At 39.6% G+C, this 13575-nt stretch overlaps 1 long non-coding RNA gene, 1 other non-coding gene and 1 pseudogene across 2 annotated transcripts; all 3 read left to right on the top strand.

The window, feature by feature from the left end:
- The first annotated feature begins 4522 nt into the window (after nucleotides 1-4522).
- Nucleotides 4523-6918, top strand: LOC119493143. The gene is made up of 3 exons (XR_005207919.1): nucleotides 4523-4763; nucleotides 5552-5557; nucleotides 6908-6918. It is a non-coding gene; the product is annotated as an uncharacterized LOC119493143 (long non-coding RNA).
- LOC119499321 lies at nucleotides 5563-5681 on the top strand (annotated as a pseudogene).
- Nucleotides 6919-11762: 4844 nt separating the features above from the next.
- LOC119499199 lies at nucleotides 11763-11881 on the top strand. Its single transcript, XR_005209339.1, has one exon. It is a non-coding gene; the product is annotated as a 5S ribosomal RNA (ribosomal RNA).
- The last annotated feature ends 1694 nt before the right edge of the window (nucleotides 11882-13575 follow it).

The following is a 13575-nucleotide window of genomic DNA, read 5'->3' on the forward strand; positions in this document are numbered from 1 at the left end:
ATTCCTCAAATTACCTTATTAAAACAACTAAAATTTTGTTAAAATTACACAATTAAAATTTTAAAAAGGGATTAAAAATTAAAAGGATCCACTAGGTAGAAAAATTAAATATTAAAAATAGGTAAAAATAAAAATAAAGATATTTTTCTCAAGGTATATAGGTACAATAATCAGTAATATGTAAATGCACGATCAACAACACACACTGCAGGTTAGTGAAATAAATAGAAGTGCTGTAAAAGATGTAATAAGTGCTGTAGAAGGAATAAAAAACATCAAATCATGCAGTTAGTAGTTTAATGTTAAATATACAGATATTTAATTATAAGTATATACAAAATCAGTGCTATAATTAGAGAAAGATATCTTTATTGGGTGTTTAAAAGAAGCTATGATAATTTAATGTGGTGTAGAAGTGCGCTGCTATGAAAACATTGTCCAGTAGATGGCCTCCGTGTATAAGGAATTAATCCCTCCGACTTCACCAGATGCCAGGTCCCGTCTGGAGTCGCTGCTCAACCTTAGACATAAGTTATAGTATTTACCCATTCAAAATGTACACTGAGCTTGTCTTAAATACGACTGTATGTCACGGTATGGCACTGTGTCCAGATGCCTTCAGACTTTTTGTAGACCGGACTGAGTTGTTTTCTGTGTTTTGGGTTTTCTGTATTCTGTTTTTCCTCCTGTGTTCCTGTACTGGCTTTGCCTCCTTTGCCCATCTACACACCTCCTCTGAATCAGTCTTGTTAATCCTTTCCTGCTCCCAGAGTTTCAGTTCAATTTGTATTTAAGTCTTGGTTTTCTGTTCAGTCTTGGTTCGATCCTTGATTTTGCCATGAGAGTTTCTGTTCTGCCTTTCCTGCGTTGGAGATTTAATTGAAGTTAATTTCTCCAAGTTCCTGTTGTCTGATCCTGTTGTGATCTCCTGCATATGGGTCCACCCGCTCCTAGTAAAATGAGCTACTGTTAATGCTGACATACTGTATACATACACAACGTAACATAACCTTAATGTACTTAGCTAACGTTACCTTAGCTAACAACAAACCGAGTTACAAGCTGTGAATGCTAAAACAACAACATGTAAGCCAACTAACTATTAGAAGAACAGTTTGCCCATTAAAACAACTGAGAAGAGTTAATTTACTACTTGAAAACATGATCCCCACTTAGGTTTGATAAGTTTGACGTCTTGTTCGCGATGATAGAGGCGCAATAAAACGCCGTAGATCGTGTAATATCTTCTCTATGCTGCTGCTGATGCTGAGAGGTCTGTGGCACTCAAAGGTGAAAACGGGGTCTCCTTACTTGTATGTATTATAGTGGTAAGAACTACCATAGAGAATGAATGGTACAAGTTAAGAGACTTAAGTTCTACTATTCCCGGCTCCCGCGCGCGAAGGGGTCCTCGTCCACACTCTCCTGTGCGTAATGCCCCTGCAGCACCGCTCCACAATCTTCTTTTATTGCTCTTAATAATTCCATTGTTGTAACTTCCTCCTCGCCTTCCACCACCACCATCACTATCAAACTCCTGCTGTATTCCTTGCCTCCTCTCCCCTCTTCGCGTCTCTCCGTCCACCTTTCTTTTCAGCAGCGTCCTGCCGTTGGCAGCCATCGTAGGGAAAAAAAACAAACAAAACAACAATACAATCCTCCCCCAACACCAACAGATGCTAGGGGGGTGCAAACAAATGCCTCCACTAAAAAAGAACAGAAAAAGGACTCAAACTGAGCTAATATGTTCAACTTTAAAGTGGAACTGTTCAGCACTCTGTCTCCTCTTCTCTATCAGCCAAGTTGCACACAACCCTGCTCACACGTGTTCAGGGTGGTATGGCCGTAAGCAACACCGGTACCTACAAAAGGCCCCTTTAAAGATGCCGTAACACCATGTTTTTGTTGTTCTGTCTATACAGGAAGGAGCTGCAGAATTTTCCTTAAACAATCCGAGAGCTTAGTGAACTCCTCTCTCAGCTCCGCTTCAACCATACGGTTTGCCCCTTTGCTGAGGAAGTTGGCCTGTCTGGTGAAGCTGCTTTTTGCAGTGGTCCTCTCCTTCTTGAGCTGTTTAACATTCTTCCCCAGAACATCTTCCGCCATCTTGACCTCACGGACATGCACAGCTTTTTCCTTCCTGCGTGAACAGCTTTTTTCCTGGACGTCTGAAGCCTTTTATCCTTACGTCCACACTGCTCCGCTTGGTTATCAACTGTCGAATTCTTTGGACCTTTCTTGCTCAACATCTGCCTAAACCCGAAAATGGCTTAGAATACCAACGAAGACACATGGGACAACTCACTCCTTTTTTTCCATTTATTAAAATCCATATGCAAACAGTGCATTTCTTTGATGTTGAACTTTGAAGATTGTTAGGAGTTGTTAGGTTGATAACCTTTAAAGAAACAAAAAGACAAAACAAAAGGGAAAGGAAATTATCCAGCAATTTTTGTTCTTAATGACAGTATGGTTTAATTTCTCTCTCTCATTTTATCTGCCTCACGTTTCATCAGCATCATCACATCAACAAACCAAAGTCAACCTAATTTTACCAATAGGTATTATTATTATTAATCACGCTCAAATAAATTAGATTAATTATCAGTACACCTAAGAAATAATAAATCCCGACTACAATATATCCCCTAAAGCATACATGCAATTTATACTGATAATAATCCCCACAAAACACACTATCGTTACCTGACTCCAACATATCAACCATCTGATTAAACACCATAATAATGTCCAATGCAACCAGTAACCAACACCATAAAATGTCCAAAATATTAACACCACACTGCTCAAGCCGAATAAAGTAAATCATTAAATTAAAATATTTATCGGCGCATATACCATACAAGCACGCAGTGCTTCCAAACATTGCTGACTACAAATTATAATTATCATTCTTATATATACCAATAGCATCTTTGTGGTCTTCTATATGCTGTTGCAAGCCCTTTTTCCCTGCAGAAATGTCTACCAAGTTTCACACCAAAGAGACCCAGCAGGTCTGAATCCTGTTTATAGATTCCCACCTCCATCTCCTCAAACAAGTCGGGGTGTGCTCCGCCTACTGTCTTTCCTAATGGGCTCTCCCACAAGACGAGGTCTCTCACAACTTTCACCCTCTGAGGAGCAAGTCTTACCTCTCTGTGACTGACGAGAACTTCAACCTCTTCTGGCCTCTTTAAAGCCTGGAGCACACAACGCGCTTCATGCTCGCGTGACGGCAACGTCGCGTGTTGTTTTTTATTTCGGCGTCCATGTTAACAGGTTAGAGTGGACACACTGCCCGCATGAGACGCGCGTCAGACGCGCGTCAGACGCGCGTCTATTTTATAGAATAGAAGGCTCGCCTATTTTTCACGCTATTTTTTACCTCTCGGCTGCGTCTCCCAGCAGCAACAGACAGTGAAGGTGATCTATTGACAGTATATGAACATCATACCAGCAAGATTACTACAGTTTCCATGTCTAGACATCTGTAGAATATGTCACTGACCATCAATATTTTACACTTCCTATCTAGATTTCAAAATAAAAGGCCTCTAGCGTTTTTAGTGCACAGAATCATTCATTCGTTAACACAATGCTTTTATTCTGAAATACTCTAAATAAAGCAGTGGTCTACTTGCAGGTTTCCATCAAGTTAATATAGTACAGGCTTTTAATTTTGTAAACACTGTAGTAGTCATAGCAGAAACCCTACATATGCTATAAATATAATAGACTGGGTTAATAGGTTATAAGAACATCAGGTGATGGGCAGTATTTTTCTGATGCGCTCTCTCTCTCTTTCTCTCCCCCTCTCTCTCTCTCTCTCTCTCTCTCTCTCTCTCTCAACAAACACCACGTAACTTTATTGTTCTTTTAGAGGTGTTATTTAATTTTTTTAAAGATATTTAATAATAATTTTCGTTTTCTAAAGGTTAACAAATAACGAAACTGTTTATTTTGCTGTGTTTTATAATAATAAAAAAAAACACTTTACTTATATTTATCATTCTGAAATACTTCAGGTGTTTTTCTCCATCAAGGCGCAGTTCAGCAACAAGGTGGTGAAAAGCTCCAAGTTGCCTGAGATGTCGGAACATCAGCATTTATAATGTAAATTGCTGTCCCGCCCCAGATGTAAATGAAGTCGTTTTCGATAAAAGCCGCAACCTGGAATGCTGTAGAACAGGAACCCGAAAAAATGGAAATGTTGTTTAAAACTGTGCCAGTCAAAGTGAAGAGGGATTGCTGTAGGCTCTCTCTTACTACTATGTATTTATTTATTTTTTTGTATTAATATATAGCCCACAGAAATCCCTCTTCACTGTCAATGAAGAGGGATTTATATATATATATATATATATAGCCCATAGAAATCCCTCCTCACTGTCAGTGAAGAGGGATTTATATATATATAAATCCCTCTTCACTGACAGAAAAGAGGGATTTATATGGGCTATATATTAATATTTATGTATGAATTTATTTGCTTGTTTTTAATAATATTTACAAATTACCCTTTTTTGTCTTAAATAAATATAAATCACATTTATTATGAAGTTAAATGGCCATTAAAAGGCAAACTCTATGTAGAAAGAAAGGGCTGTCAGCAACAGCAAAAACACAGCTGACAGGTAGCTCCGAGACGCTCCCGAGACGTGGGTAACTCGCGTCTAGTGTGAACACCCTAGGTGGGCATGACGCGGCCACGACGTGACGCTGCCGTCAGGCGAGCCTGAAGCGCGCTGTGTGGCCCCAGCGTTAGTCCTCAAGCTTGACTTCTAGGAAGAATTTCTGTAACTTCTCAGGTTTGATAACTTTGTGGACTTTGGCGATTTCATCCAGGCCATAGCAGACAAGTTAATGAGCCCTCTCCGTTCCTTTAGGAGTTCTGACTCTGACTCTGACTCTAAGGAGATATCTTTCAGTGGTAGAACACGCCCCGATCTCGGAAGCTAAGCAAGGTAGGGCCTGGTCAGTACTTCGATGGGAGACCGCCTGGGAATACCAGGTGCTGAAAGCTTTTTTCACTACTCTTTACAAACAGCAGAGGGTGCTGCTGATTCTTCAGTGGACACAGACAGGCGCACATGGAAATCAATAGAATGATGTGCACACTGTCAATTACAGAGGTGAGAATGTAACTAAGCTGCTTGAGTGCAAGCTTGAGGTGCATTTTCAATGTTATGCAACTTTATACTTCATTGCACAGGGAAATATTGTACTTTTTACTCCTCTACATGTGTGATTGTTATTGCCACTTTGTACATTCAGATTTTACATTTAAAACGGGATTGTTTCATAAAATATGGCGCAGAATGATACTTGAAATTGCTGCTTACACAGTGATGCATCAGTGACAATAATCCAACAATAGTTTTATAAAATAGCCTGTAAAAATGTAACACTGACAGAGTTTGTTACAAAGACCATTTTGGTCACCATAATGAAAATATTTGTTTGCGTTCCCAACAAACTGCAGCTCCTACCTGTATAGACAGACAACAAAAACATGGTGTTATGGCATCTTTAAAGGGGCCTTTGGTAGGTACCAGTGTTGCTTACGGCCATACCACACTGAACGCGCCTGGTCTCGTCTGATCTCGGAAGCTAAGCAGGGTAGGGCCTGGACAGTACTTGGATGGAAGACCGCCTGGGGATACCAGGTGCTGTAAGTGTTTTTACTACTCTTTACAAACAGCAGAGGGCGCTGCTGATTCTTCAGTGGACACAGACATGCGCACATGGAAATCAATAGAATGATATGCACACTGTCAATTACAGAGGTTATAATGTAACTAAGCTGCTTGAGTGCAGGCTTAAGGTGCATTTTCTTTTTTTTTTTCATTTTGTTTTTTACTTTATTTGGTTTTACTCATTTACATAAACATACTCAATTAGATACAATACGAGGTAAACCAACTTTTCCACTTTTTACAATGAAATTATTGAACACACAAATAGAACATGGGGTGCTTTTCATGTAAAATCAAATCAAATGAATATTAATAAAAAAAATTACATTTAGAAAAAAATAAAAATTAAACAAAAGATGGGCGTTTTGGGGAAATATACTTTTTCCACTCCTTCCAAATGTCCTCAAATTTATTTTCTTGAAGCTTCATTGAGAAAGTAATTATTTCCATTACAAATATGTCATAAATAACATCGTACCAGTCTAATGATGGGGTATCTGGTTTAAGCCACTTCTTAGTGATTGCCTTTCTAGCACCTACACTCAACATTCCAAATAAGTATTTTGTTTTAATATTTGTAGATGTTGAAAGCAAAACACCAAAAAGTAGTTTGTCCCACTTAAAAACTATGTTTGTACCAAATATAATAACTAATTCTGTGTAAATCTTACGCCAAAAAGAATTTACTTTTGGACAGGCCCAAAACAGGTGATAGTGGTTAGCTACCTGGGAGCCACAGTTCCTCCAGCAGCTGGAAGAGCCTGAATGATGAGACTTTTGAACGGGTGTTATAAAAAATCTACTAGCAGTCTTCCAGCCAAACGCTCTCCATAAGGTTGAGCTCGATATCTTCCATTGAAATTCACAATATTTTAACCAAACTTCTTCTGGAATGCAGCTATTAGTTTTGCGTTCCCATTTTTGTTTCATGTAGGTAGTGCTTGCTATTTCAGCCTCCTGAAGTCCTCTATATATTCTTGAAATTATTTTAAGCCCCGAATCTGTTTTATAGGCACTTATAAAAACTTTCAATAGGTTGTTTTCGAATGCCTTGTGACTCTCTAACATAGAACTGTTTATGTGATGGCGTACCTGAAGAAATCTAAAAAAGTTGCTATAATTTATCCCATATAGTCTTTTCAATGTCTGAAAATCAGCCAATGTCCCCTGGTTGAAAAAAGTACAGTATGAGGAAAGGCCGCGATTAGCCCAACCCTTATAGCTTGCATCCAATTTATTTGGGGTGAAATCAAGGTCATGGGAGCACCATTTCAGAATCTTTATCTCTTCAAGTAAGCCACTCTTAGTGATGATATTTAACCATAATTTCAAAGATAAATTAATCCATCTATTACCTGTTTCCATTAAATTTTTAATAAGTCTTTTGTCCCCTAACCGTGCCTGAATTGGGACTGTCCCAGATATATTCCTTTCAATTTCTTTCCATCTAGCTTGGTAATCAGAATTACACCAACAATACAAAGTCCTCAATTGGGCCGATATATAATAATTTTTTAGGCAAGGGAGTGCAAATCCTCCCTTATTCTTTGCCAATTGAAGAGTGTTAAATCTTATCCTTGGTTTTTTCCCTTGCCATATATAACGTGATATCAATTTATCCCATTCATTGAATTGTTTATCAGTTATTACAATTGGAAGAGTTTGAAGCAAATATAGTACCCTAGGCAAGATATTCATTTTTACTGACTCAATTCTTGATTCAAAACTTAATATTGGAATTAGATTCCATCTATTTATGTCTTCCTTTATTTTCTGATTTAACAGATTAAAATTTAAGGCATACAATTTTGTTAGGTCTTTGGGGATGTTTACACCTAGATATTTAATGTGATCCAAATCCCAGTTTAGTTGAAAATTAGAATTTATGGTCTGACTAGGCTTGTATTTGAAACTTAAAATTTGGGTCTTTAAAATATTCAATTTATAACCTGAAATGGAACTAAAAACCTCCAAAAATGACATTAATTTCAAAATTGAGCTCTCTGGGTTCGACAAATTAATTAAAACATCGTCCGCAAATAAAGAGATTTTATGATCTTGGTCTAACAATTTTATACCTGTAATATTTTTATCCTGAGTGATCCCCTGACTTAACGCTTCAATAAACAAAGCAAACAATAAAGGACTTATTGGACAGCCCTGTCTTGTCCCTCTTTCCAGGCCGAATAGATTTGATACGGCTCCATTTAATTTTATTCTTGCCTTTGGGCTATTATATAATGCTTGAATAGTTTTGATAAAGGTCTGATGAAATCCAAATTGCCCCAATACTCTATATAAAAACCTCCAGTTAACTCGATCAAACGCCTTTTCGGCGTCAAGGCTCAATAACACTGCCTCGAGTTTGTTTTCAACAATATGATCAATCACATGTAATGTTCGGCGAATGTTATCTTGAGTCTGCCTTTGCTGAATAAAACCTGTCTGATCTAAACTTATTATTTGGGGAAGGATTTTTCCTAACCTCTTTGCCAAAATGTAGGTAAAGATCTTATAATCTTGGTTCAGTACACTTATCGGTCGACAACTCCCACAATCACGTTTATCTTTACCCTCTTTTGGTATCAAAGAAATCACAGCTTCTCTCCAAGAAGGAGGAGTCATGCCAGTCCTGAGTACATAGTTAAACGTGTTCTTCATTATGGGGGTCAGCAGATCTCTCATTTCCTTGTACCACTCAGAAGGGAAACCATCTAGTCCTGGTGCTTTATTAGGTTTTAAATTTGATATTGCCCCTTTAATTTCTTTATCCTTAATTTCACTAATTAGACACTCATTTTGTTCATCTGTCACCTTTGGTAGTTTTATCAGGTCAAAAAAGGCTTCCATCTTCGGTTCATCTATTTTAGGCTGTGTATGTACATTTTTATAAAAAGTTTCAAATGATTGTTGTATATCCTCTGCTTTGCAGTGTATGGAATTTGTTGTAGGATCCTTTATTTTATAAAATGTATTTTCTGCTTGTTGCTTTTTTAATTTATAAGCGAGTAATATAGCCGATTTTCCTCCTGCTTCATAATATCTTTGTTTTAAACAAATCAGCTTTCTTTTAACATCATTTGACAAGATTTCATTTATTTCGTTCTTTTTCCTATCTATTTCCATTTTTGTTCTTTGATTCAGTGTCTTTTTATGTAAATTCTCTAATTCTTTTAATTCTTTTTGTAACCGATCCAATTTTTCTTTTCTCTGCTTTTTTAATTTAGAGCAATAGCCTATAATTTTCCCCCTAAGAACAGCCTTGCAAGCATCCCAAAGAATCGGTGGGGAAACTTCCCCGTTGTCATTTTCTTCAAAATAGTCTTTAATATCTTTCCTTATTTGCTGCCTCCTTTGATTTAGAATCCCTGTGTTTAATCTCCAGATAGTGCTCTTCTTTTCAGAACCTAGTAGTAAATCCATAGAGATTGGGGCGTGGTCTGATAAGTCCATGGTCCCAATATTGCAATTTATCACCCGAAATAAATCTCTTGGAAATGTAAGAAAGTAGTCAAGCCTGGAATACACAGAGTGCGGATGAGAGTAAAAGGTATAGTCCCTCTTTGTCGGGTTCAAATCCCTCCATATGTCTGAGAGTCCTAGCTCTCCCATCATTAATTTTACATTTTTTGTAGTTTTCTTTTCTCTTGAATAATAAGATTTCGAAGTATCCAGGGTCATGTGAAGTCTGACATTAAAGTCCCCCCCCGCAAATTAGGATGCCCCGGCCTCAGAGCTTATCAATTCAAAGATTTGTTTATAAAATGTCCATTCAGATCCTGGGGGAGCATAGACATTCAGAAAAGTAACTAAAACACCTTGCAGATACCCCCGGACCAGAACACATCTTCCATCATTATCTTTCTTTTCAAATGTGCATTCAAAGTTTAATTTGCTAGAAATTAAAATCGCTACCCCTCTCTTAGAACCCCTTTTATAGGTGGATGAGTGCTGATTAAACCTCCATCTCTTAAGTTTTTCGTGTTCCAGTTCTGTAAGATGAGTCTCCTGAAGGAGAGCTACTTCTACTCCCTCCCTCTTCAATTTTGCCATAACTTTGCTCCTCTTGATTGGATTTCCCAGACCATTTACATTATAGGTAATTATTTTAAGTGACATTGTGTATCTTTAAGTATACTTTAAGCCCCCTCAAGCCTAGACATGAGTCATATCTTACACCCCTGGTGCTACAAGGAACAGTAGCATAAACAATAACCAATAACACAAAAACAAAACCACAACAGGTAACAACATTGACTTCCAAAATGAAGGCCTCGTTTGCGGCCTCCTGACTCGGTTGGAAAGTGAGTATAGAGGGAAGGTCTCGTCCTCCTAGCAGTGAAAGAGGGCCCTCTTCAGCCTGTAAGCTGATGTATAGGTCCATAATGTCCAGTGAGAGGTGTCCCGACCACATGTCTGACCTCTTTATGCCCTTAATAAAAATAATAAGTTTGAAAATAAAATCTGTCCCATAACATTATTTAAAACATTGTACAAGATTCATAGAATAACTACTGTACCTAAATATAACCCTGTCGTAGCCAAAGTACGTTACTTACCAAGTGTCTTGTCGTCGGAATGCCTGGAGCCGGTCCCTGAATCCCTGCCCGGAGCCTGCATTCTCCCGGTTCCTTCGTTTTCCGCTGACTCGCCAGGTCAGCCGGGTTATCTGGTCAAGAAGCGAGGTTGGCTTTTTCAGAACCGTCACCTGCATCCCTCTCTCTGCCGAGTTGTAAATCTCAGTGCCTTCTTTATAAAACACTCTCAGTCTGGCCGGGAACGGAGTTTGAAATCTTATGTTACTTTCTTTCAACACAGTTTTCGCTTCTGCGTACTCCCTCCGCTTCCACAGCAGCTCCGGTGCGTAGTCGTGATCCGAGTGGATCCGTTTACCTTGAAAATCAAATCCCTTTTTCTGCCAGGCTCTTTTAATCACCTCCTCCTTCATTCTGTAGCTAGAGAACTTGACCACCAGTGACCTTGGAGGGGCTTCGGCCGGAGGTTTTGGAGCTAGCGCTCGGTGAGCCCTCTCGATGTTTTAGCTCTGTAGACGAGGGGAACTCCAAACCTTTCCTTAGCAAGTCTTCCATGAAAGTAATCACTGAAGTCATGTCTTCTTCATCTCCTTCTCTTACCCCATATATTCTCACATTATTGCGCCGTGACCGGCTCTCCAAATCAGTCAGTTTATTCTCCGTTTGTATCTGTAGCTTCACCAGCTCCGACAAAACATCCTCCGATGACTGGATTTGGGCGACCGCCGTGTTGATCCGCTCCTCCGCTTCTTCCACTCTTCTGTCGATTTTATTTATATCTTCTTTTATGCCCTGTAGTTGCCTACCGGAGTCATTCCTGAACTCTCGTAACTCTTTCAGGATTAAGCCCAGGCTGGCATGGGGACTCGGCTCCGCGGCAGTGTCCGGCGTGTCGTCCTCCATGTTGCTAATGCTACCAGCTTGTGACAATTGACCGTCTTCTTCTTCGTCGGGTTTCTTACTTTGCGTGGGATTTTTCTTCCCCTTTTTAGGCATATTCGCTCGCCCGCTGTATTCACACTTGCTGTAAAACGTCTCCTTAAAAATTCGAGTTAAATCGGGCAACTTTTAATTTTACTGTCGGGAGCCTGTCACTCTATGCTGCCATCATGTCGCCAGCTAGACCGGAAGTCCTTGAGGTGCATTTTCAATGTTAGGCAACTTTATACTTCATTGCATAGGAAAATATTGTACTTTTTATTCCACTAAATTTGTGATTGTTATTGCCACTTTATACATTCAGATTTTACATTTAAAACGTGATATTTTCATTAAAAATGGCGCAGAATGATACTTGAAATTGCTGCTTACACAGTGATGTATCAGTGACAATAATCCACTAATAGTTTTATAAAATATACTGTAAAAATGTAACACTGACAGAGTTTGTTAAAAAGGCCATTTTGGTCATCATAATGAAAATATTTGTTTGCGTTCCCGACAATCTGCCGCTCCTACCTGTATAGGCAGACAACAAAAACATGGTGTTACGGCATCTTTAAAGGGGCCTTTGGTAGGTACAATTGTTGCTTACTGCCATACCACCCTGAACACGCCTGGTCTTGTCTGATCTCAGAAGCTAAGCAGGGTCGGGCCTGGTCAGTACTTGGATGGGAGACCGCCTGGGAATACCAGGTGCTGTAAGCTTTTTTCACTACTCTTTACAAACAGCAGAGGGCGATGCTGATTTTTCAGTGGACACAGAGAGGCGCACATGGAAATCAATAGAATGATGTGCACACTGTCAATTACAGAGGTGAGAATGTAACTAAGCTGCTTGAGTGCAGGCTTGAGGTGCATTTTCAATGTTCTTCCATATCCCCAGTTGGAGCCTTGTTGATTTTATGAAAAGCAGTATTGGTTTTGTTATCAGGGGGTGGTATGTCTGCAAACATGAGGTCTAAGAGGTCTCTACAGTCTTTGGATGAAACAGGAACCCTCTATATAGTAGTCTCCACTGGTTGGCCAACTGGTAGGTCCTCCTTGGAATCTAGAGTTGACTGATCTTGTACTTTGTAGGTGGCTGACTGGGAGGACTGAGTACTGCCACTTGGTGTTGTAACTGGGAGACTCCAGCTCTCCTGCCCCTCATCCTCACGGTCCTGTGGAGTTGAAGGGCCTGTATCGCAAGACAGCCCGTTTTGACAGTCCTCAGCGGAGATTGGTGTAGTAGTCTCCTTGTCTCCAGACTCAGTTTGATCCTCTAGACGGGTTGCTCCCTGTTGACTTTCCCTGCCAGATGGTTCTGGGTGGTTCCTGGCCAAAGGTCCTGGCTGCTGCTGGTCTGCTCCTCAGAATCAGAAAGTCTCTCTGCTGGTGGAAACTCAAGATTGGCATTAAACCGCCTAGTTCTGTTGGCATACGATTCAGGGCAAACTCTGAAAGTGGGATTGTTTGAACCACAAAGATTGCATGTCTTTGGTTGGTCGCAGTCTTTTGTAATATGGTCAGACCTCTTGCAGTTTTTGCAGAAGGTGGCTTTACAGTTTGCTGCAAGGTGGGTCGAGGAGCCACACAGTTGCAAAACACAGTTTTTGGCTGCCCAGCATAGAATACATGGCCCCTAATTGGTCCCAGCTGTATGGTGGAAGGCAGATGTTGGAGTAACCCAGAGTCCCTGTCTCTCCTCAGCTGCACATAGAAAACCCTGGCCTCGGTTCTGATGCCATCTTCATCTCTCAGCTCCATGCTCCGTGAAACAGAGAAGTGGAAGGACAACCATGTAAAAATGTTCTCAGTCGTTACTGTTTCAGAGTAAATAATGAAAGTGACTGCTTTTGATTCTCGCTCTGAAAGAGGGATGAGAAGCACTTTCTGAAGTCTTGGGTTATTGTCCTTCTTCTGATTGTAACACTCAAGTCATTGCTCAAAAAGTGTGTAGGAAGTAAAGATTACCACAAAAGTCCCTTTTCCAGGCAGGGCAAAAACGTAGTCAACCTGAGGCGGGCTGAAACCCAGGTCCTTCTGGATGACATTCCGGATGAACTGTAGTCGATCTGTCTGTGGCAGCCAAGTTTCATATAGACGTTTTAGTTCAATAAATAAGCGCAGTCTGTATTTTATGTTGTTGAGATAAATAAGTGATTTCATTGACTAACTTAATTAATAGTAATTAAAAGGTTAAAAGGTTAAAAGTCATTCAATGATCATTTGATTTATTTCATCTTGATGCCATGTCCTCTATGTGTTACTTTGTAAAGGCAACACTATATAAGCTTTCTGTTAGACTGGTAAGTAGGCTACTGTCACTTTAAGAGAAATATGCTTCTTGTGCTCATTAAGGTAAAACAGTGGTTTGTTCAGTTGAGGCTTAAGTGTTTTGATGACATAATCGAATGTTC

Source organism: Sebastes umbrosus, chromosome 1 (genome assembly GCF_015220745.1).
Source record: "Sebastes umbrosus isolate fSebUmb1 chromosome 1, fSebUmb1.pri, whole genome shotgun sequence".
NCBI classification, from domain to species: domain Eukaryota; kingdom Metazoa; phylum Chordata; class Actinopteri; order Perciformes; family Sebastidae; genus Sebastes; species Sebastes umbrosus.